We start from the raw sequence: 13,966 nt of genomic DNA, 5'->3' as shown, positions 1-13,966 counted from the left end.
AACATGTGATGATGCTATGGTTCAAATAAACACACTCAGCTTTCTCTCCCTTTCCAACGGCCGTAGCACAGACACTCTGCAAATGAACGTGTACGGTAGCAACGCTTAGTGTTGAAAAGTGGTTTCTATTATACGATCACTTCTGAGATGTGCAAAAAATGCCTCCCATGCTAAGCATTTTCCCACTTGTTATTTCTTCGGTTTCCAAAGAATCCCCATAAAAGCCAATCAAGCCCACGTGAGTCACCCGGAGACGCCACAAATCATCTCAATCCCTCACCCTTGGAAATCCAACATGACCATCAGGTATAAATTATCAAATGCGAATTTGGCCTCCGGGAGCCAATACATGTACAAGAGGGCTGGAAGCACTGGCTGTCAGTTCGAGCCCCCACACCATCACCAAAAAAGTGCCCTGTGACAGAACACTGATGGTTTTAGCTAGAGAACAATCTTGAGATTTAAGAGGGTGGGTTCTCCAGGGACCTGGACAAAACATTTGAGACAGTCTGAGATACTGTCCAACAGGGAAAAGCAGCAATGCCTAGAGCACACAGCACTGTTAACACTGGGGACCAAATAATGCTTTGTTGTAGGGATAATCCTGTACTGGAGGGATGTTCAGGGGCACCCCTGGCATCTGCCGACTACATGCCAGGAGTAAACCCACCCCTCCTTCCCCCAGTACAGACAACTACTAATGTCCGACTCTGCCAAATGTCTCCTGGTGAGAAGTGGGGGACAAAACTTCCCCATGTTGAGAACCATTACCAATCTCGGCTCTCCCCTTTCCGTCTGCATTTTGGGTATGAACCAGAGACTGCATGGTGACCGAGGGCACTGAGCATGTGCCCCTGGGGAAATGCCTGTTAGAGGCACATGAAGAAAAAGGAAGGGGCCAGAGTGAGGGGGAAGGAAATACAGTGGGATTGTGGGGACAAAAGGAAGAGAGAGTTTTAGCTCTGCTATCCCAGTTAATGAATTCATTTTATTTTATTTCTATTTTATTTCCCATTAAGTCAATTCTCTAAGATGCTGTTGGTGCTCCCTCATATCATATTCACGAATCAAAATCTCGGCACTGCAGGGGTCCCTGGGAAGCTCAGGTGTAACAAAGTGCAGGACAGAGATGATGTTATCAGAGATCCAGGATGATCGTTGCATAAAGGGTTTGGACAAGTTGGTGTCATTCGAATATACCTTATCTTGAAGACTGTATTCTCAAGTCCTTTCAGAAGGCTTACTATTACTCACAAGTAGAGCTTCATTGGAATACGGATGGATCTGTGAAAATTCATCTCCCACATCATTTCATCCAGAAAAACAATTCAAATTTATGTCCTATTACTAGTAGGCAAAGAGCATTGCCCTTGCATATCATTGTGCAGACTATGAAATGGAATGTTTCTAAGATTTTTATTTTCATTTATTTGAGAAAGAGAGAGAGAGAGAGCATGGCAGGGAGGGGCAGAGGGAGAGACAGAGAAAGTCTCCAGCAGACTCCACACAGTACAAAGCTTGACACGGGGCTCGATCCCACAATCCTGAAATTAGAACCTGAGCCAAAACCAAGAGTCGGATGCCTAACCTCCATGAGGGGATTTGCACTGCATTCCAAAGCCGACAGAAGTCAGTGACCGTCATCTCATTGTGTGGGGTGCCCACTGCACTACAGAAACCATCTTGCTGCCCTAGGGAGGGAAGGGGACCATCATCTGGAGAGCCTGATGCATATCCCTTGAAATCAGGGGACATGATGAACAGAGACTTTCTGCAGAAAATTCTTAAGGCAGGAGACCAGCTAGAGCAGGCTGAACTGGAGGGGTAAAGAGAAAAGGCAGCCCTGCACACAGGCATTAGATGCTACCCTTTGTGACCCCCAAGAGGCTGTCTGGCAGGTGAGGAAACACCAGCTTTAAGGGAGAAAGGAAAGGAGGTAGGAATGTTGCAAAGGGTTAACATATTTTGATTATATAGCATTTAGAAATCATCACCTAATATAGTGTCAGACTCAGTAAGTCTCAGTAAGTATCACTAAATAATGATAATGTACCTTTTTCAAATCATTTTTTGTTATGAATTAATAACACCTTAGATCTTTGCTACTCTGTGGGTGGTCCATGGCCCAGCAGGATCCCATCCCCAGGGGCTTGTTAGGAATGCAGAATCTCCTGAATTCGAACTAATTCGAATTCAGGAGGGTAATCTAATTCTCCTAAATTAGAACCTGAATTTTGTCAAGATTCGCAGTGATTCCTGACCATGGAAGGGTGACAGGCTCTGGCTTAGACTACAGGTTCTCTATCAGAGCCAAGTTTAACAATCGCCAGCATCGGTGGTTTTCACAATATATACATCCAAAACACACTCAGCCATTTTGATTCAGGAAACAAGCTGGGTCGGTTGGGCATCTGTACCTTTCAGTAATCCATAGGACCTTCTCCTGTAGAACCAGGACTGAGAACCACTGGAAAAGGCAGACATTTGAAGTCAGATTTCAGCCAGAAGTTCTAACTACTCTCCTATGAACACCCCATGAACCCTGTTAAACAGGTGAATCCACTTCTTCTAGAGGCTTCATTAAGTCACTGCCAACCTCTAACAGAATGTAGAGTTAGCTACACTTTCATCTCAGGACTGACAAGGAACCCCATTCAAAATGATCAAATGGGAACAAAATGGCACACCCAATGGAGACCCACAAAGCAAGACAGGTTGAAAAGATACTGGACGCCTCCAGCTTGAACCCTATCCATGGCCTGGGATGTGTCAGTTTGACTCAGCACTGACTTGTCAGGAGGGCTTGCTATTTGTGAATGAAGATGAAAGGAACCATTCACAAGCCACCAGCAAATTGTTAGGGTTTCTTGTCTAGATTTTGTCTTGAGGGAAGAGAGAACAGGACCTGATTTAAATCAGACCCTGATTGAGCCGCTGTTATTGCTGCATACCCAAATATTCACACTCAGCCACCACGGGAGCAGATCAAATTTCAAATAACCAGCTAAAAAAGAACCCAAGCTCTTGAATCCCACCCTGATTTCTAGGAGAGACTATTAGGCAAATTGGACACTATTTGTCCCTCGTGCAGTATGTTTCTAAGAGTTTATTTCCTTAAACGAGATCCCTCAGAATTCTGAAGATTTCAAGTGACTGCCAGGTAAAAAGAAGAAATACTTTTGGCAGAAAACGGTCTATAATATGATGAAGTTTGACAGAAGGGAAATGATAATTACTGTATGAACAGCACACTGAGAAGGTCCTTTACCAAATAAGGTTATGATTTCTGCAGTGAATGTGTTTCAATAAGAGGATATTTTCAGCCTGAAGAGTTAGCTTCTTTTTCAAAACGTGTATAATACAGAGTAAATTCTGTTTAATGCTAATTCATCTATTTACCAAGTACACAACTTTGGCATGAATTTTTTTTTTTTCTTTTCCATACAACGTCATGGTTTTCTGGGCACATTACGGGACTCTCAGATGTTTCTAATTACCCTCTGTGTACACCCAATAAAACAGCTGGCTCAAAACGTTATTAATACCACAAGAAGATCCAGAGAGCCATAAATCACCCTTTCTTCAGAAAGGGACAACGTAGTGGCAAGAAGTGACATATTCTAATCTTACTAAATAAGGCTGGTTAAGAATGTTCCAGTGCATTTCCTAATTTGCCAGAAAGAAGGGCAGTGGTCTGCCTTACTTACTGTAAAAAAATCTTAATATCAAGTTTCCCTTTCACCTTGTCTAAGGAAAATTAGATGAAAATCAGGTTGAGTTTTTGTACTAGGAAAGCTTAGAAACTCTTCATAATCCAGAACAAATTTTTATTAAATCTGATGGGCATCTGAAGTTTGGTCTCAGAGTGAAGAAATCTCTCATTACTGCCCAAAGTTTGCATTTTTCCCACCAAATCTTATAAAAGCCAACACTGCAGTCATGCCCGGTTTTGTTTTTTTTGGGGGGGGGTAATTATTGCGTGAGTCTAAATTCAAGATAATGGTGTTGAGCAGGAAACCATTCCCTTAAGCCCTTACTCTTAGACAAAAGAGAAAGACAAGTTTCCTTTTTTTTTTTTAAATCAAGTTTCAATAAGTGTATCGATGACAGCATTACATTACATTACATTGGCAAAGAAAGGGCATCTGGCTCTTTTCATTTTATTTGTGATATAACTTTGGAGGGTAAATCTCAAACTTCCTAACTAGCTTTATCCTTCCCCATTTGGTAGTTATTTTATTTTCCTGGACTGCATAACTCAAAGACGACTGTGTGGCTGCCCTCAAAAACATTTTCATATCATCTGTGATGTGAATTCCAGAAGGTTTTTCCAACAATACACAAATGCATTATTCCTCTACCACTTGGGGGGGAAAAATACACACACACACACACACACACCTCGATACTAAAAGCTGATCTAAACGTTTGACTCTTGTGCAACAGATGCAAAATTGAGCCTAAAGTGTATGCCAGTAAGTGCTGCAGATATATACCGTATCTTATAAATATGAGTTCAGTATTTATGTTAAGTCCAACTTCCTTAAATTTACTATAACCAGGGTGCCCAGAGGTGAATTACGCAATGACAGCAAAGTGAGTAGCACAAAGCAAGATCAAATGTTATAATCATACATCACTGGAGATTCCCCCATCTATGCATGATGATTGTTTATCCTCCTGATGGCAGCATTCAATTCCTGAATGTGCTATGCTGTTTCAATGCTCTTACTCTTGCTAGCAGGCTTTGCAATGGGCAAGAGCTTCCTGGGTCAGCCATGGGACCCCTCCAGGAGGAGCGGATCCAAGGCAGAGGGAACATGGTGCTATTCACTGTTTCCACCATATGACAATGATACTCGGCATTACTCTGTATGCAGTCTAACCTGCCCCGTGCTAGCCTAAATGTGAGCAAGTGTGGAACCTTCTGTGCACTAGGAGCAGAGGACCAAAGTGGAGGAGGAACAGAAACATCCGTGTGTGTGTGTGTGTGTGTGTGTGTGTGTGTGTTTTAAAAACAGGAGAGCAGGAAGGGGAGGGGCAGAAGGGGAGAGAGAGTCTTCAGCAGGCCCCACACCCAGTGCAGAGCCTGATGCAGGGCTCAATCTCACTCACACTCTGAGATCCCCACCAGAGCTGAAATCAAGAGCTGGACGCTTCACAGACTGAGCCACCCAGGTGCCCCTGTGTCTTTTTCGAAGACAGTGTGTTATCAGGATCAGTAAATGAAGGAACTATGGTCTCTGTGGTACAAAGGGAACATACCCTATCCAAAGAGGTAAGCACACCAACCTGTATCACAGGACACAGAAGTCGTGAATTAAGAGAAGGACGGGGGGGGGGTTATGGACATTGGGGAAGGTATGTGCTATGATGAGTGCTGTGAAGTGTGTAAACCTGGTGATTCACAGACCTGTACCCCTGGAGATAAAAATATATTATACGTTTATAAAAAATAAAAAATTTTAAAAAAAAGAGAGAGAAGGACTGGTTATGTTTGGGAAAGACAAAGCTCTTCTTCTCCTTTTTTTTTTTTTTAAGATTTTTAAAATTTATTTGACAGAGATCACAAGTAGGCAGAGAGGCAGTCAGAGAGAGAGGGGGGAAAAGCAGGCTCCCTGCTGTGCAGGGAGCCCAATGTGGGGCTCGATCTCAGGACCCTGGGATCATGACCTGAGCTGAAGGTAGAGGTTTTAACCTACTGAGCCACCCAGGTGCCCTGACAAATCTCCTCTTGAACTCAACCCAAGGAATCCATATATGCTCTCGGTCTGCGCCTTCTCATAAGCCTAGGGGAAGCACTGCACGGAGGTCAGGTCATACTGGAGTCATTGTACTAGTTTGGAACCAGGTTAAATCACCAGCCCCGGGCTCCAGATCAATCAAGAGCACACCTGAGCTACAGCACCACTGCCAACTGACAAGGTGATCACTAGAAAGAGAAAAGGAAGGAGAAAAAGCATTGGACATAGAGCTTGAAGATGTTCCTTAAGAGACTGTGGGTATTTAGATGTCAGAATGGGGAGTGGGAGCAGCTCAAGGCATAGGAAGCTAACTGCCCTTGGCCATGAGCAAAAAGTACCCCACAGCCCGTGTTCAAAATGTAAACTCCCAACTCCACCCAAAGTGCTACAAAGGTGTCCTTTCTCATGCATCTTGAGTCACTGGAATGTGTTCTCTTCTGCGTCCCCAAGCTCTATAAAGACTGCTCAGATGGCTATTGTACTGGGGTGATTTCAGCTGCCTGAGGATTTATGAGGAAGCTGTGTCGGATAAAATCTCTGCGTCCTAACAACAGGCACCTGCGTAGACAATTTGCTTTGTCAACCCAGAGGCCATAAGCATTCCTGAAGTAACTCAGCGTGCTGGCCCCAGGGAGACCAACAAGAAGCAGACAGGTCCCTGTTCCCAAGCAGGCTGAAATTTAGTGGAATATACAGGTATGACAACAAATGAGGGAAATGAGGCTTCTTGGCATGAGCGGCGTGTGGCCGACTCCCAACAGAGCAGGGAGGGCCTGCCCAAGCACAATGGCTGGGGACATGCAGCGGGCGGGCAGAGCCAGCCGTGTGAACAGAGGCATGGCAGCAACCTGTGGACCTTTGGTAACCCAGACCCTCACCTGGGTAGCAGAGATTAAGGCCATTTAAGCCAGGAAGCCAGGCAGCAGCTTCTCCTGGAAGACCCAGCACGCTAAGCTAAGTAGTCTGGTTTTCCAGAGATCAAGCCATGTGCTCAAGCTGAGTGAATAGGAAAGAATATACACTTTCAGACACCGTGTTACGGACTCCAAGGAATTCCGAAAGGTCATTTATTCTAGGCGAGCCAGCAGAACCCCATTAAGGGGTCCCAGTCAGCCCCATGATATAGGCCAGGCATGGCTTACAAGGAACGATCGATCACACACGCCTTTCTCACAGAGCTAGCAAACTGCTGAACCCTTTTACCGACGGTCGTTTCTTTTCTTTCGTTCTTCTTTTTAACTGTTCTGACTACAGACAAACTTTCATATACAACTTTCTTCTTTTTAACTGTCCTGACTACAGACAAACTTCCATATACAACTTCTCAGTTTCAAAGATCTTCCTCCTCAACCAAAAGGACCTCATTTTCTCCTGATTTGGGCTCTTAGCATCAACTCATGGCCTCTCCTTGGTCCAACGAACCCCTAGAATTGCCCTTCCATGTGGCCTTCCTCCACACTGGACCCTCCCTCTTAACACAAACACACACACACTCACATGCACACACTCACAGACACCTGCCCTCACAACCAGTTTTCTTTCCATTAAAAGCAAGCTCCACACCAAAATCACACGATCTGTCTTCTATAAAATATTGGAGAAAGAGGCAACCCAGCTTCTTTGGTAATTCTTTCCTATATTGAAGACCCTATACTTTTTATTATAAATAACCAAGATTCCTTCTGCAATAATTCCAGGATCATTTTTACACCAAGAGACATGCTTGCATACACATCCTCTGTGTATAAGGCTCTTTGTCTACAGATGTTATTAACAGGATTCCCTGATACAGTGTGTGTGTGTGTGTGTTCCTATATACAGATCGATAAAACCTAATCCAAGAGGACATATAGGATAAATTTTTTTTTAATTTTACTTATTTATTTGACACACAGAGATCACAAGTAGGCAGAGAAGCAGGCAGAGGGAGAGAAGGCGGAGGAAGCAGGCTCCCTGCTGAGCAGAGAGCCCAATGCGGGGCTCGATCCCAGGACCTTGAGATCATGACCTGTGCCGAAGGCAGAGTCTTAACCCACTGAGCCACCCAGGTGCCCCCATATAGGACAAATTTAACTGAACGCTCCAAACATCAGCCCTCTAGAAAAGAACCGCAATTTAAATTAAACAAATACAGTGACAGAGTTAGATTACAGAGTTTGTGATGTTCCCTCCCAGAGCTCACAACTCACTCCATTCAGGTCTCTGCTCAAACGTCCTGTCACCAGAGCCCTTTGGGACAGGTCTAAAACAGCAATCTACTTCCCACCACCACTCCCAACTCTATCCCCCTCCCAAGTTTCTATTCATTGCTTGGCATATGCCCAATTTTCCTTATTTGTAGTATATTGTGTTAGCAGCATACATTTGACACCAGTGTATACTCACACTATGGCTTGGGTTTTTTTAATTTTTTTTTTTTTTTTTTAGATTTTATTTATTTATTTGACAGAGAGAGATACAGCGAGAGTGGAAACACAAGCAGGGGGAGTAAGAGAGGGAGAAGCAGGTTCCCTGCCAAGCAAGGAGCCCGATGTGGGGCTCGATCCCAGGACCCAGGATCATGACTTGAGCAGAAGGCAAATGCCTAACAACAGAGCCATCCAGGTACCCCTAAGTTTTTAAATTTTTACCTGTGGTAAAATACAATACGTCTAACCTAAAATTTTCAAACTTAGCCATTTCTAGTTGTACAGGTCTGTAGTGTCAAGTCCATTCATACTGCCAAGTATTCAAGCTCCACAGCTTTTTCATCTTGCAGAACTGAAGCTCTCCACCCATTAAACAGCACTTCCCTATTTTCCCCTTCCATCAGCCCCTGGGGACCACCATCCTCTCTCCCTCTATGAATCCAGCTACCTAGGTAACTCCTACATGTAGAATCCTATACGATTCGTTACTTTGTGACTGGCCCATTTCACTTAGCAGACCACCATCAAGGTTCACTCACCTCCTTCAGCCACACTGTATTTTTTTTAATGTGGTAGGGGCAAGTGTCTGTTCTGTTCATTGCTGTATTCCTAATGCCCACACCCATCCTTGGCACACGATAGGCGCTTGATAAATATGATAAATTAATTTCCTAATAGCGCCTCCACAGCTCAAATAGAATAAACAAGAAATTGCTTTACATTATAGCATTTATTCAGTATCAGAAAATATTTCGAGAAGATTCAAAATATTTGGTAATAATTTCTTTGATAAGTTCTTAAACATTCCAAATTGCCCAAATGAAAAGCAGCCACTTTCTTTTAGTTTCAGATTAGATCCCGTGTTTAAAACATACACTCTATACAATGCATCAAGGGGCAAATATATGCACCCATTAATCAAAGAGTGAATGCTGGCATTTCACCGGTTTTTATGCTGGATACACATCAAGGGATCCACATGAAGTCAAATGGCGGAGGACAAAAGACTCACCGGGGACAAAAGACTCACCCTCTGAACTGAGTTGTCAGACAAAAATCTCAAAGCTTCCCCCTCCCTGAGCAGGTATTGGTTTACAGATAGCCTCAGTGAGAGGGAACTGGTCATCGCTTGTCACAAAGAGATCCTACGTAATGAGTGTAACAAAATGAACTGCTTCCCTGCCTCAAAACACTTCGGGATGAAGCTGATTTTGTGAGACATGTGGGGAACATTCCCAGTGCAGAGCAGCAAGCCAACGTCTAAGCTGTTAAAAGCGGCTAGAGGTTGTCAGCTATTATGAGTTGTTCAAAAACTTATTTAACACTATTAAAACCCGAGTTTCCTGCTTTACAAAAAACAAAAAACAGACACACAAAAAAAACCCAAAAAACAAAACAAGAAAGCGTCCCTCCTTTTTTCAAAATGATATATATCTCTGCCCCCTTTCAGAGAACTTTAGTAAGTTCTGAAGAAGTCCAGATTCCTAAGCTTGGAATTCAAGGTGCTCACCAGCCTTGCCCCTTCCTTCCCAGACTTGTCATGTATCACATATCATTACCTTTGGAGCTTTCTACATTTAAGTGAAACTACCCCCACTTCTCAGAAATGACCTGTGCCTTCTTGTCTCCATGCCGAATTCTAGCAGGTAAATTCTCCCCCGTACATCAGCTTTACCTCCCTTCCCTCTATTTCCCAGCCACCTACATTTTGGAACTTAACCAATGTTTCAGGAACCACTGCCCCCAACAGTCTATAATCAGGCCACATGCATGTACCCAGCTCCCATACCCAGCCAACCTGGGTAGCAGCAGGGATAGCATGGTGAACTAAACGAGAATGTCACACGCCATTCCTTTTCTCTCAAAGTTTCCCTCCCTCAGCTAGATGTGGTATCTCCTTCTCCGGGCTCCTGCGAAACATCTTCTACCTTGATTTAGATTTATTTACACATACTCCTCATCTCCGCAAAGCGAAAGCTCTCAGGGGACATCTTCATGATTTGTCTTGGAAAATCTAGTACCGTGTTTTATATATATACTCGCTTGGCAACATAGAGAGCAGGAGGTATCTGGACTCGGGAACAGAAAACCCAAGTGAGAGTCACCTTTAATCAAACCACCAGGGCCTGGATATTCACATCCACAGAATATGAATACTGTAATTTACCTCTCTCAGAGGAAGTACGCATCAAATGAAGTAACATATGGGAACATACTTTTTAAATTATCCAATAATTTATATAATTATTCACTTGATGCTGATGGAAACTAAGTCCCCTGTAAGTCCTCAGAGAAAACAGCATCATATAAACCAAATGTGTTATTTTAGCTATCATGATTCCTTTTCACTGGTTCTACAAATAAGCTGTGCCATGGATAGTACTATTTTATTTCAAATATTCTAGTTGTGACAACATGAATTCCTGTGTTCTTCTTATTAGGGGAACTACGACTCTATAAACAACTTTAAAAATACCAGAAGGTCATCTTCGTTATATCCATATGAGGGGAAGGAATCCTTTAAAACAACAATGATTAGTTAACCTGCCGGCCCACCCAACTGGGAATATGTTCCCATTTTTTAAAAAGGCAAAGCTGGGGAGAGCAAAGAGGCAAAGCTCAGAATGTCACAAAAAAAGTTATTATCATTAGAAATCTGCTTGAAAGGAAATGCCATTTAATGTAAACATTCTGTTATATCATACTAATATCATGTTCATAAAAATGAATTTATTCTAGAATCTCAGAGTACTTCCCTTGGATATCATCATCATTTGGGCCTCACACTCAGCGCAAGTCATACTTTAGATTCTTCCAACTGAGGATGCCTGTCTGGCTCCGTCAAGGGGCTGATCTTAGGGCTGTGAGTTCAAGCCCCACATTAAGTGTGGAGATTACTTAAAAATAAAATCTTGGGGTGCCTGGGTGGTTTAGTGGGTTAAGCCTCTGCCTTCGGCTCAGGTCATATCTCAGGGTCCTGGGATTGAGCCCCGCATCGGACTCTCTGCTCAGTGGGGAGCCTGCTTCCCTCTTTCTCTGCCTGCCTCTCTGCCTACTTGTGATCTGTCTCTCTCCGTCAAATAAATAAACAACATCTTAAAAAAAAATAAAATCTTAAAAAAAAAATATATATATATATATATATTTTCCCAACTGAATATTCAAGAACAGAGACTCTGTGCTTAATAGTCATGAAAAATACACCTGCCTCTCATATCTAAACAGCCCAGACTCATCATCATCATAGACCAGAACACCTACTACAGAAGAAGCACCAACAAAAAAAAAAAGGAAGAAATGAATATCACCCCTGTGTCTGCTGCAGAATCACCCTCTGAATACCCATTATTACCTGTCCTCTGTGATCAATGACCAGAGCCCAGGAGGATCTAAGGCCAGAATATGCCCAATGGCCATGATGAAGTCAAGACAGCAACCCAGGGCTTCTGGTCTCTGTTCTCTCTCAGACCACCCGTCCTTCCCACAAAACCAGCCCCATGGGGTCCTTCACCTGTGTCCCTCCTGCTCTCTATGTTGCCAAGCAAGTATATGTATAAAACAACCTCCTACATGTTGTGGTCTGACCCCAGGAAATTAAGTAAACAGATGACCTAAGGGGATCTAAGTTCTGGTCCTAGGTAGCAGACTTGCTGTGTAATAAGTCAAGCTCACTTATACCACCCAAGTTTCCTTATCAAAAAATGTTACTATTATGTGTCCCCACTTCCTTCAAAAAACAAACAAATAAACCTATAAACCGCCATGGAAATGTTCAAAATTATTTCTGTGTTCTGATTATCCAAATGGATTATTTAGTGAAGATGCCTTGACTCTGAAGTCCACGTTTTAAACCAGTCCACGGGTTTTCCCAGTATTATGTTGACTCCTTGGAGTAGGGGTCAGCAAACCATGCCACTCAGGTCAAACCTGGCCCACCGAGGGTTTGGTACAGGGCCACGTCCAGGCTTGTACATATGGCTGCTTGCAAGGCCAACGCAGAGCTGAGGAATTGCACGCCGTGCAGTTTGTACTGCAAGGTCTCAAGTATTTACTATCTGGCCCTTTACAGAAGTCTGTCAGCCCCCCACATCTTATATACCAGAGGCCAAAGAGAGTAGCTAGCAAGTTATGATGAATTTTTAATTGTCCCCAAGCTGTTCTATTTTCCATATACATATCCGATTTGTCAAAAGACGCAATGTATTGTAAGCAAATACAAAAAGAGAAAAAAAAACAGGAAGTTAGAAAGTCACATTTTCTGTAAGTAATCCAGCTATATTACACCAGCTAAGTCCACAAAGATACAGGTCTAAAAAATGAATTTCTAAAATTTTCTGTATCTCTGAAGAATCATAATCTGTAAGTTCTACAGAATCACTTTTCTTTAATTAAAAGAAATGTACAGCTTCTCCCTCAAATAATCTAACATTTGCATCTAAATAAAGAGAAGAGGAAAATCACTGAGGGCATACATGAAGTATTTCCCAGGGTTACCAACATGAAACTTTATTCCCGAGCCCTCTCTGTCTCTCTCTTTTAAACTACTCTGCCAATCCTTTTGTGGCAGAGTTGAGTTCTGGTTTTGAGATTTTTGTGTGTGTCAATAAGTTTGCTCCATTTCATATTGTGACCAGGCTACGTGTATCCTGTTCTCCTGTTCTTAAACATCTACTTAAATGCCAGACAGGAAAGTGTGCGGCGTGTTTTAACAAGTAGACTTCCTCTGTTTCTCAAAGCCTGCAAATATTTAGTTTCAGAATGAATACACTGTAAGCCAAAAAATTACCACCCATCCGATTACTTTGTCATTCCTACTGTAAAGATTTATGGAAAATGCGAGGAGGAGGAGGAGGAGGGAGAGCCGACACCTTTGAGGGAGCTGGGAAACCCGTGAGAGCAAGGAAGGCAATCAAGGAAAGTAAAAGTGGGAAAAAGTCATTAAGCCCGTAACAACCTCCTGGGAACTGCCTTTTCTCTTCCCCTCATTGTCTACAGCCCTCCAGAAAATAATATTACTTGTTACTCATAAAAAGTCCTAAGATTTTAAAGACAGACTGAATTTCAGAGGTCCCTAAATGTAAGCCGTTTGTTTTATGGATGAGACGAAACCGAGGTCCAGAAACAGTAAGTGTCACACCCTGTGGATTAGGTCGTTAGTGGCAGGACCGAGACCAGAGTCTAGATTCCCGATCCGCGGTTCAACACACTTCCCATGAGACTCGGCTCTCTGCCCTGAGAAGTGTAATGTACCACTTGGCACCTACCAGCCACATTCTTTTTCAAATATGCCCAAACACCCCTATCGTAGCCAGGAAATTCACAATACCCTTTTAAATAGTATCTACGGGCACATGTTTTTTCCAAGTACAGACTATCTCGAATACTGCTTTGACTTCCGAAGGAGTAGGAGTCACAATAAAGCAGGAGAATAATCAAAGAGCTAATAAGGACTTCAGGCTGTGCCCTTGTATTTTGTCTTGATGATGATCAGTTTGAAAGAGACATCCTCTCTCCTGGCCACCCCCCAGACACACACACTCAAGACTAAACAGCAATATTCCATAAAAAGACCAGATCTAGCCAGTGTTATTATCTGTCTGACATTTGGGTTATTCTTGTGAGTAGCTCATAATGTAATGTGGGTGTCTGTGATTATTTGAGTACACATGGCAAACCATAATTGGTCAAAAAAATAATAAAAGACATTTTTCCGTGACAAAAATACCGTATTGCGTGACAACATGGCAGTGTGACAGCACTCAGCGGACCACAGTGCTCTCTCCCTTGACGAAGAAGTAAAAACAACACAAAAAT

At 42.9% G+C, this 13,966-nt stretch overlaps 1 protein-coding gene across 13 annotated transcripts in view; it reads right to left on the bottom strand.

Moving 5' to 3' along the window:
- The window catches only part of LTBP1 (latent transforming growth factor beta binding protein 1), a 406,971-nt gene that overhangs the window by 226,208 nt on the left and 166,797 nt on the right, over nt 1-13,966 (bottom strand). The window lies entirely within an intron of this gene.

Source organism: Neovison vison, chromosome 8 (assembly GCF_020171115.1).
Source record: "Neovison vison isolate M4711 chromosome 8, ASM_NN_V1, whole genome shotgun sequence".
NCBI lineage: Eukaryota > Metazoa > Chordata > Mammalia > Carnivora > Mustelidae > Neogale > Neogale vison.
This window is presented reverse-complemented; position numbering and strand designations above follow the sequence as displayed.